The sequence below is a fragment of the Limulus polyphemus genome, unplaced genomic scaffold, assembly GCF_000517525.1.
Source record: "Limulus polyphemus unplaced genomic scaffold, Limulus_polyphemus-2.1.2 Scaffold16, whole genome shotgun sequence".
Lineage (NCBI taxonomy): Eukaryota > Metazoa > Arthropoda > Merostomata > Xiphosura > Limulidae > Limulus > Limulus polyphemus.
In genome coordinates this window covers 1,535,893-1,543,581 of record NW_013665626.1, presented here as the reverse complement: position 1 = coordinate 1,543,581, position 7,689 = coordinate 1,535,893, and positions in this window count along the sequence as shown.

Below are 7,689 nucleotides of genomic sequence, written 5' to 3'. Positions count from 1 at the left end.
TCTGATTAATTGTGTAAGGATATATATATAAGACTGTGAAGTTTTTGATGTCGTGTATATATATATATATATATATATAAAGACTAAACTTTTTAAATGTTGCAGTTAAATATATATATATATGTATATACGTAAAACTATCAGTATTCTACAAAAGACTGAGAGTGGTAGAACAATCTAACGCTGGAACTTCGAAGCTTGGGATAACATCGAGATAAGTCAGAAAAACAGCTGACATTGAATACAGTCAAAACTGTTGATTGTATTCAGAAAAAGGTGGGGATTTGCTATGAAGTTAGATGTAAGGAACATCGTTTAAGTTGATAAAGATGAGGAAGCGACCGGCCTTAGAGAATTACAGTACTCCAAATCATTAGAAAATTATTGGAGTGAGCTACTATAGCGGCTGCTTTTTTAAGTTAAGCCGGTATGGGGACTACAAAATTTCATACGGTTATGAAAGGTTATAATACGTTATACATGAAATAAGTGCAAGGTCAGAAAGAAAGAGATTATTCAGCGTGGGTTTGAGAAAGGAATATAAAAGACAGGAGTTCAACGAAAAAGGAAAGAAGACCGGGAGATATGAGAGAGAGCGAATAAACCTAGAGAGATGAAAGAAGAAAGCAATATGCTACCAGTAAGAAACAAAATCAATTTCTGAATCTAAGTGTTATTGACTACCAGCAACATTTTTATGTTTATATTGGTATGAGTCAGATTCTGAAGGAATAAGTACAACCTAAATAAACTTGATGGACATAAGAAGAGAAACGAAGTGCAAGATTAGCACGATCGTTAACCCGAAGATATTCGGGCATTTATAAACGAATAAGGATATATATTTGAGCTTCAGATCTATTAGAGTAATTTTGCTTTTTGTATGGTGTACTAGTATGAAAGAGAAAAATAAGGAAAACTAATCAATTCTAAAACTGTTTTCTAAACTGTTTTCCGCCTGAGAATAATTATTCTTTATTTTGGATAGCCTAATGTGACTGAGAAGTGTTTAATATTCTGAAAACTTTCGTCTAAAATCATATAGTATATATATATATATATGTATATAAATGCACGATTTAGTCGTCTCAGCTGTTTGTGTTTTTCTAACAGTTTATGTTCTTAAACTACTGGAAAATGCGCTGACCTTTTTTGAAATGTTATACCCCACGTATGGAGTATGGTCTTTGATACTAGTTTGTTAGTTTGTTTTTCTCTCTAGGACAAAAATAAACGTTGAGACATGCTACGTGTTTTTCTTACCATTACATGCCATTATCTCCACGTATTCTACTTGTCGAGCATTGTGGTCGAACTGTTAAAACTTTGATGTCGTGGATCTTTGACAGTGGCATTTAGCTAAGCCTAGTGTTAGTGATAGCGGTTTCTCTAAATGATCTCTTTTATCAAACGAAATGAGAAATAATAGTTGAGGATTAGAGCTATATGCATGATTCGTGGTGGTTGATCTTCAGAGATGAAACAGATTCATTGGGATTTCCTTGTCTTTGTTAATAACACTCATTGTCCAAAATACCATAAGTAAGCCCATAATATCTCGAATTTGAAATCAGGAAAGTTTTTATACTATGTAATAGGCTGATACATTGGAGATGATAAAAAGAAAACAATAGGGTTTCTTACTTTCTTCTTTGTTAAGAACAGTTCAATATTATTGGAAACGTTTAAATAATTTTTCACAAATAATTAAGCTGTAATCGATTTCGTTAGAAAGTGTAACAGGCTTGTCTTAAACAAAAAAAGAAAGAAAAATATGAAAACAGTGACATTAAATCCATGAATGAGATAGAGATAAATATTTTTTGGCTGTTCTTTTTACTATATTCTAACGAAATCGATTACAGCTTAATTATTTATGAAAAATTATTTAAACGTTTCCAATAATATTGAAATGTTCTTAACAAAGAAGAATGTAAGAAACCCTATTGTTTTCAAGATTTTCAACATAATCAACTGAATATTGATTTAATAATACCTTTAAGTTAATCTTTTCGTGAGCATTTTATGGTTCAGATAGTGTATAGAATGGTTAACATGTTTATTTACTAATTTCTTTAAATCTCTAACTATACTGCTAAAGTTAAGCTGAAAAGCTTAAATCTTTCCAGTATTATGTTTGTACTTTTTAGAAATTTAGGTATTTTCTTTAAAAAAACAGACTTAAAACTTCAAGGAATTATTCGTTGATAGAGGAAAAAAGATTATTAATTTTCCATTCAAACGTTGCTTTGTCTGAGGGCTTATAATTTTAAGAATCAGGTTTTGATGCCCACGATGGCTAACTCACTATGTAGCTTTGCACTTTAAAACAAACACACAAAACAGAAAACGTAGTCAGGATATAGAACAATGTAATTATTTAGCTAATTTTGTTTTTTTATTGCTGTTTCTAAAAGATAATTCAAACAGTGGTTTAAGGTTGTTTCTTTATTTGTTTTAGCGAATAGCTACACAAGTAGGCTATCTGCGCTCTTGTCTATCGTGGTGAACCAAACCTCGGATTTTAGCGTTGTAACTCCGTAAACGTACCGCTGACCCACTGTGGTTTAAGAAGATAATGTTTGGAAAGGCTTTTTTTTTATATTTTCAAACGTCAATATAAACATAGTTATTGATCGTCTACCCCTCATTTTTATTTGATTACCTTATGTTCTTCTTTATCAGCTGGTTAAGAATAGTCACGTAGTCATGTAGGAACAGCTATATTGGGATTTTGACCTGAATATTTAGCCAATGTAACACACAAGTTCCTATTTAGGCTGAAAAAAAATAGACTACCTGAAGAACCTGGAATATAATTTTCATTAAACTTAGAAGTTGGTGTTGTTTATTTCCGCTTTTATGAGGCAGACCACGTTCTTTGGGCTTTCAACTCTAAAATAACGTTTGATAGAATTTCACAAATCATTAAGAAAAGTTAAAGAACGAAGTTTGAGAAAATTCTCTTCAAAGTTGTGATCTTGTTCAGCATGGCAATTGTTGAACTTACTAATCTTGTGAATATTTTCTAGTAAATTTGTTTTTTTAATAGTTTAACGAAGAAAACCCACATAACTGATAAAAGAGAACTTCTGAGGTTAGCACTAATTATCCAGAGTTAGGAGTAAACTTTGTTCTAACTATATAATTATTTTTATTATGCAAAACAAAGTATTTCTAGAGCAAATTTTAGGATGTGTACGCTTTTAAATGTGTTACATGTATGATATTGATGTTTGTTTTTTCACACTATTTTATAGATGTTTTTCGTGGATCACAGTTTAATTACAATCAGCTCCACATACAATATATTTATTAACATCAGCGTTACGGTGTTTCTCCTTCATCAGGGAATTTTACTCGTATTTTAATACACTACAAACCTAAACTGATTTGGTTAGGAAGCATCTAGAATAAAAGAAAAAACGTGATTGTGCTCGTATATATTTCGCTTCCTCCAAAACGAATTGCCCCCCAGTAGCACAGCGGTATGTCTGCGGACTTACAACGCTAGAATCCGGGTTTTGGATACCCGTGGTGGGCAGAGCACAGATAGCCCAATGTGTAGCTTTGTGCTTAACTTCAAATAAACAAAACGAATTTTTAGGTTGGTTTTATACATCCGCGCGTTGAATACCTGTGAGCAGAAATGTTGAATTTATAACGACTCCCTAGATAAAGTTTTGTAAGTTTGTTACTTATATAAGTCCATATTATATGTTGTTTTTTGCAAGTTTTTTTCTTCTTTTTTTTATGGACAACCCTTTCGTGTCAGAAATGTTTTTATTCTTAGTTAACCACAAAACTATACAATAACCTATCTGTGCTGTGTCCATCGCAGTTGTTGAAATCCAATTTTCAGCATTATAAGCCTACAGACTTATCATTGAAGCACTCACTGCTTGACATCAGAAATTGTTAAAAGCTCAATTGGAAGTTGTTGTTGTTTTTAATCATGATAAAACATTAGAACTTGACTGAGGAGTATGAGTGCTTTGGAAAAGGTATTTTGTTCCCTTTGGGCCTGGCATGGCCTGATGGTTAGCGCACTCGACTCGCAATCTGAGGGCCGCGGGTTCGAATCTCCATCACCGAACAAGCTCGCCCTTTCAGTCGTAGCGCCGTTATAAAGTACGGTCAATCCCAGTATTCGTTCGTAAAAGAGTAGCCCAGGAGTTGGCGGTATGTGAAGATGACTAGCTGCCTTTCCTCTAGTCTATCACTGCTAAATTAGGGACGGGTAGCGCAGATAGCCCTCGTGTAGTTTGCGCGAAATTCGAACCAAATCTGTTCACTCTCTCAGTTAATATTGACACTACAATTGTCACGTTTCTTGTTGACACCCTGTTCTTTTGGTTTAGTTATGTGGTTTGTATTAATGTTATTATTAATGCTTATGCTGGTGGTATCAATGAGATAATATAAGAATGTGAAAAGTAAATTGTTACCATTATCGTAATCTACGTTTAGCTCCTGTTTGATATTTGTTGACGTTATTAACCCCTTTTTGAATTGGTTCGTTGTTACTCCGATTGACACGAGGTGTGGTCTGATATGAATTTTATTCTGCAGACAGTGTTGCATATAAAATTAATATGATATGGTTTACACAAAATTTATAATCGTTTTACCTTATACAGTTTATACGCTGAGGATTTTAGAAGAATAAGTTAGTAACATTAATGCCACATAATACCTATAAAGATATAGGTTGCTTGTAAAAGACAAACCAAGGCACCATACACATCTGTGATATTTATGACTATCACAAGTTGCAGTCGTGATTGTCAAGTGAACAAGGATTTGTCCGCCAGATGTGCAGCAATTGAATATAAAGGTGATATAATTTAAAATGTTTAAAATTGAGCAGATAAAACGACGCAGAAAACAGCTGCAAAACTTTTAACTTTACCGACACAAAGAAACTTAGTTTATTAGTATGATGGCCGAAGTTTGGTCCCTTACTCAGCTTATCTTGAACTAAAACTTACAAGAAACTTTCCTAATGTACTAGTACAAATCTAATCAAGGCAACCTTCTTGACTTCATATGAGCTCTAATGACTTCTCTCTGGCTTCTGCCAACAAAGACAAAACTAATCCTTATATACAACTTGACCACGGCATAAAAGCGTACAACAGTTGCATGCATACGATACACAAGTTGGAAAATTGCTTCCTGTCCAGCCTTTATAAAACCTAAGATGATATTGATGAGTGCTTTATTAGAAATTGGACCAACAGTTTTCTGAAAAGTCAATTATTTCGGGACATAAGCTCAATGAACCGACGAAGTCACAAAGTTCATCTAAAATTGGCGGGAAAATAGGTACAACATAAAAGTGGCGGTAAAAATAGGTACAACAATCTTAAAATGCTGATTTAGAGAATAATTAGGTAATTGGCAAATATTAATATGGATATATTTACTAATTTTGAAATGCTATAATCAAAGTTTTATACACATAAGTGCTACTGTTACAATAATATACATTTAGAAATATTATTATGCTAATATCACTTCGTACAATTGTTACACAACTATTGCTTTAGTGTCTACTATATACGAATACAGATTTAAGGTTATTACTATGCCACTAACACTTGAATACTACTGTTATTTCAAGTTACTTTGCATAGGTATATAAATTCTGTAATAACCGCTACAAGAACTCTTCTTTCATAATTTGAACAACATTGTTTTATGTGGCTTCAAATGGTATAACAAGAGAGTTATAAATGTTTAGTTGCTGGAAAGAAGTTATTTTTTTATCTGAAACCATGGGAAGGTGGGTCAGCGGTAGACAGAGCGCAATAGCCCATTATGTAGCGTTGCACTACCTGTAAAATAACATAATAGTAATAACTCATGTTGGGCAAATTACAAAAGCTTTCTTGTTATACAGGGCTAATCGGATTTATATTTAGTAATTGATAAAAAACAACAATAAATACCATGCTCATTTCAATTTGGTTCTTTGTTTATTAATTCATACAGTGGCAGCTTTAGCGTGAAGTGCGTATGCTTCTCCTATTCTAAAACTTCAGATTCCTAACGGCCATTTAAATGGCTTTCTGAGAACAAAGTAGCAGAATATAACATGAACATACATTTAAACGTTTAAGATCTAAATATTTTTTATGACCTGATTCTATTTATTAGGTTCGTAAAACTTCAAAATTTTCCTTTGAGATGTTGTGTCCTTCTTAAGAAATTTTGCCAGCGATATGTCTGCTGACTTACAACGCTAGAATCCGGGTTTCGATACCCGTGATGGACAGAACACAGATAGCCCATTGTGTAGCTTTGTGCTTAATTACAAAACAAACAAGAAATTTTGGATTCGTGTCTATTTACTATGATCACTGGTGTTTAGTGCAATCGCATCCTATTATTATTAAGTTGTAAATCAGTCTTCATGGCATTCTAATCAAGATGTTTTTAAGCACAAAGCTACACTATGGGCTATCTTCTCTGTATCTACCGCGGGAAATCGAAATTTAGAATCTAACGTTGTAAGTCAGCCAACTTACCTACCGGGGGGAAGAGTGAAAATTATTGAGACAATGACTCTCATTGACATAACATTATAACACAATTAGATGACTACGTTTGGCTTATTCTGTTTACATGATATTGCACTTTAGTGAAAGATCGTACGTTATTCTCGTAGGAGGAAATCCAGGCTACTTAAAACTTACACAAAAGTTCTTCAGTATTGGAAGCGCCCATAAATGTTGGAAAAAAATAAAGTAAGAAACAGTTAAAAATGGAAATAAACAGACATTGTAAGCCAACATCATCAGGAAGAGAGACAATTATAGGAACGAATGTATGTCTGCTTATATATATATATATGTGTGTGTGTGTGAAAATATAAAGTGAGAACCAGGATACTTGCTGAGAGGGTAGTTTACCCCCCCCCCCCCAGTGGCACAGCGATACTCGTGGTGGGAGAGAAGAGATAGCCCTTTGTGCAGCTTTGGGCTTAACTACAAACAAGTAAGGAAGGGGGGGGGTTAAGTTGTTTGATTAAAATTGCTTTCATTTAGTTTTTATATCTGTTCTTGATTACAATGTCATAACTAACAAATCAGGAATGGGATTAAGCAATATATTACTAAACAAAATATATTTTAACACATGTAGACGAAATAATGATATTCTATATCAACTCACGTTGTCTATTTATCTGCAAATCCCAATCTGAGCATGCTGACTCGGGGTGACCTGGGGGGGAGGGGGTGCCCTTACCTACACGGGGTGCAACGTGACCGGAAGGTTATTCGGAATGAAGATGGTTTAGGCATAGGTTTTCAGCACCGGATTTTGTATTACTGTCCCCCCACCAGGGAGGGATCTCTGGTGCCATGTTTACAACTTTGTTCATAACTCGACTTACAAGCTAGCTGGACCAAACGTGGCACACGTGCTCGGGTAGGTAAGCTAACGGTTTTTTGTTTGGGGGGGGGGGGTTACAGATCCCACTTGTGGTAGTTATAAAAGTAATTAAGATAGTAAAGGAGTTTGATCGATACATTGCGGCCATTATGAATCCCGCAATAAAAGTCGGTTATTTTATACTAGATTCATCTGCTTTATCTATGTAATTTATTCACACTTTTAAACTGCTTATTATTTTATTTCTAAAAGTGACTATGAATAGTATCTTGTTTGTTTGTTTGTTTG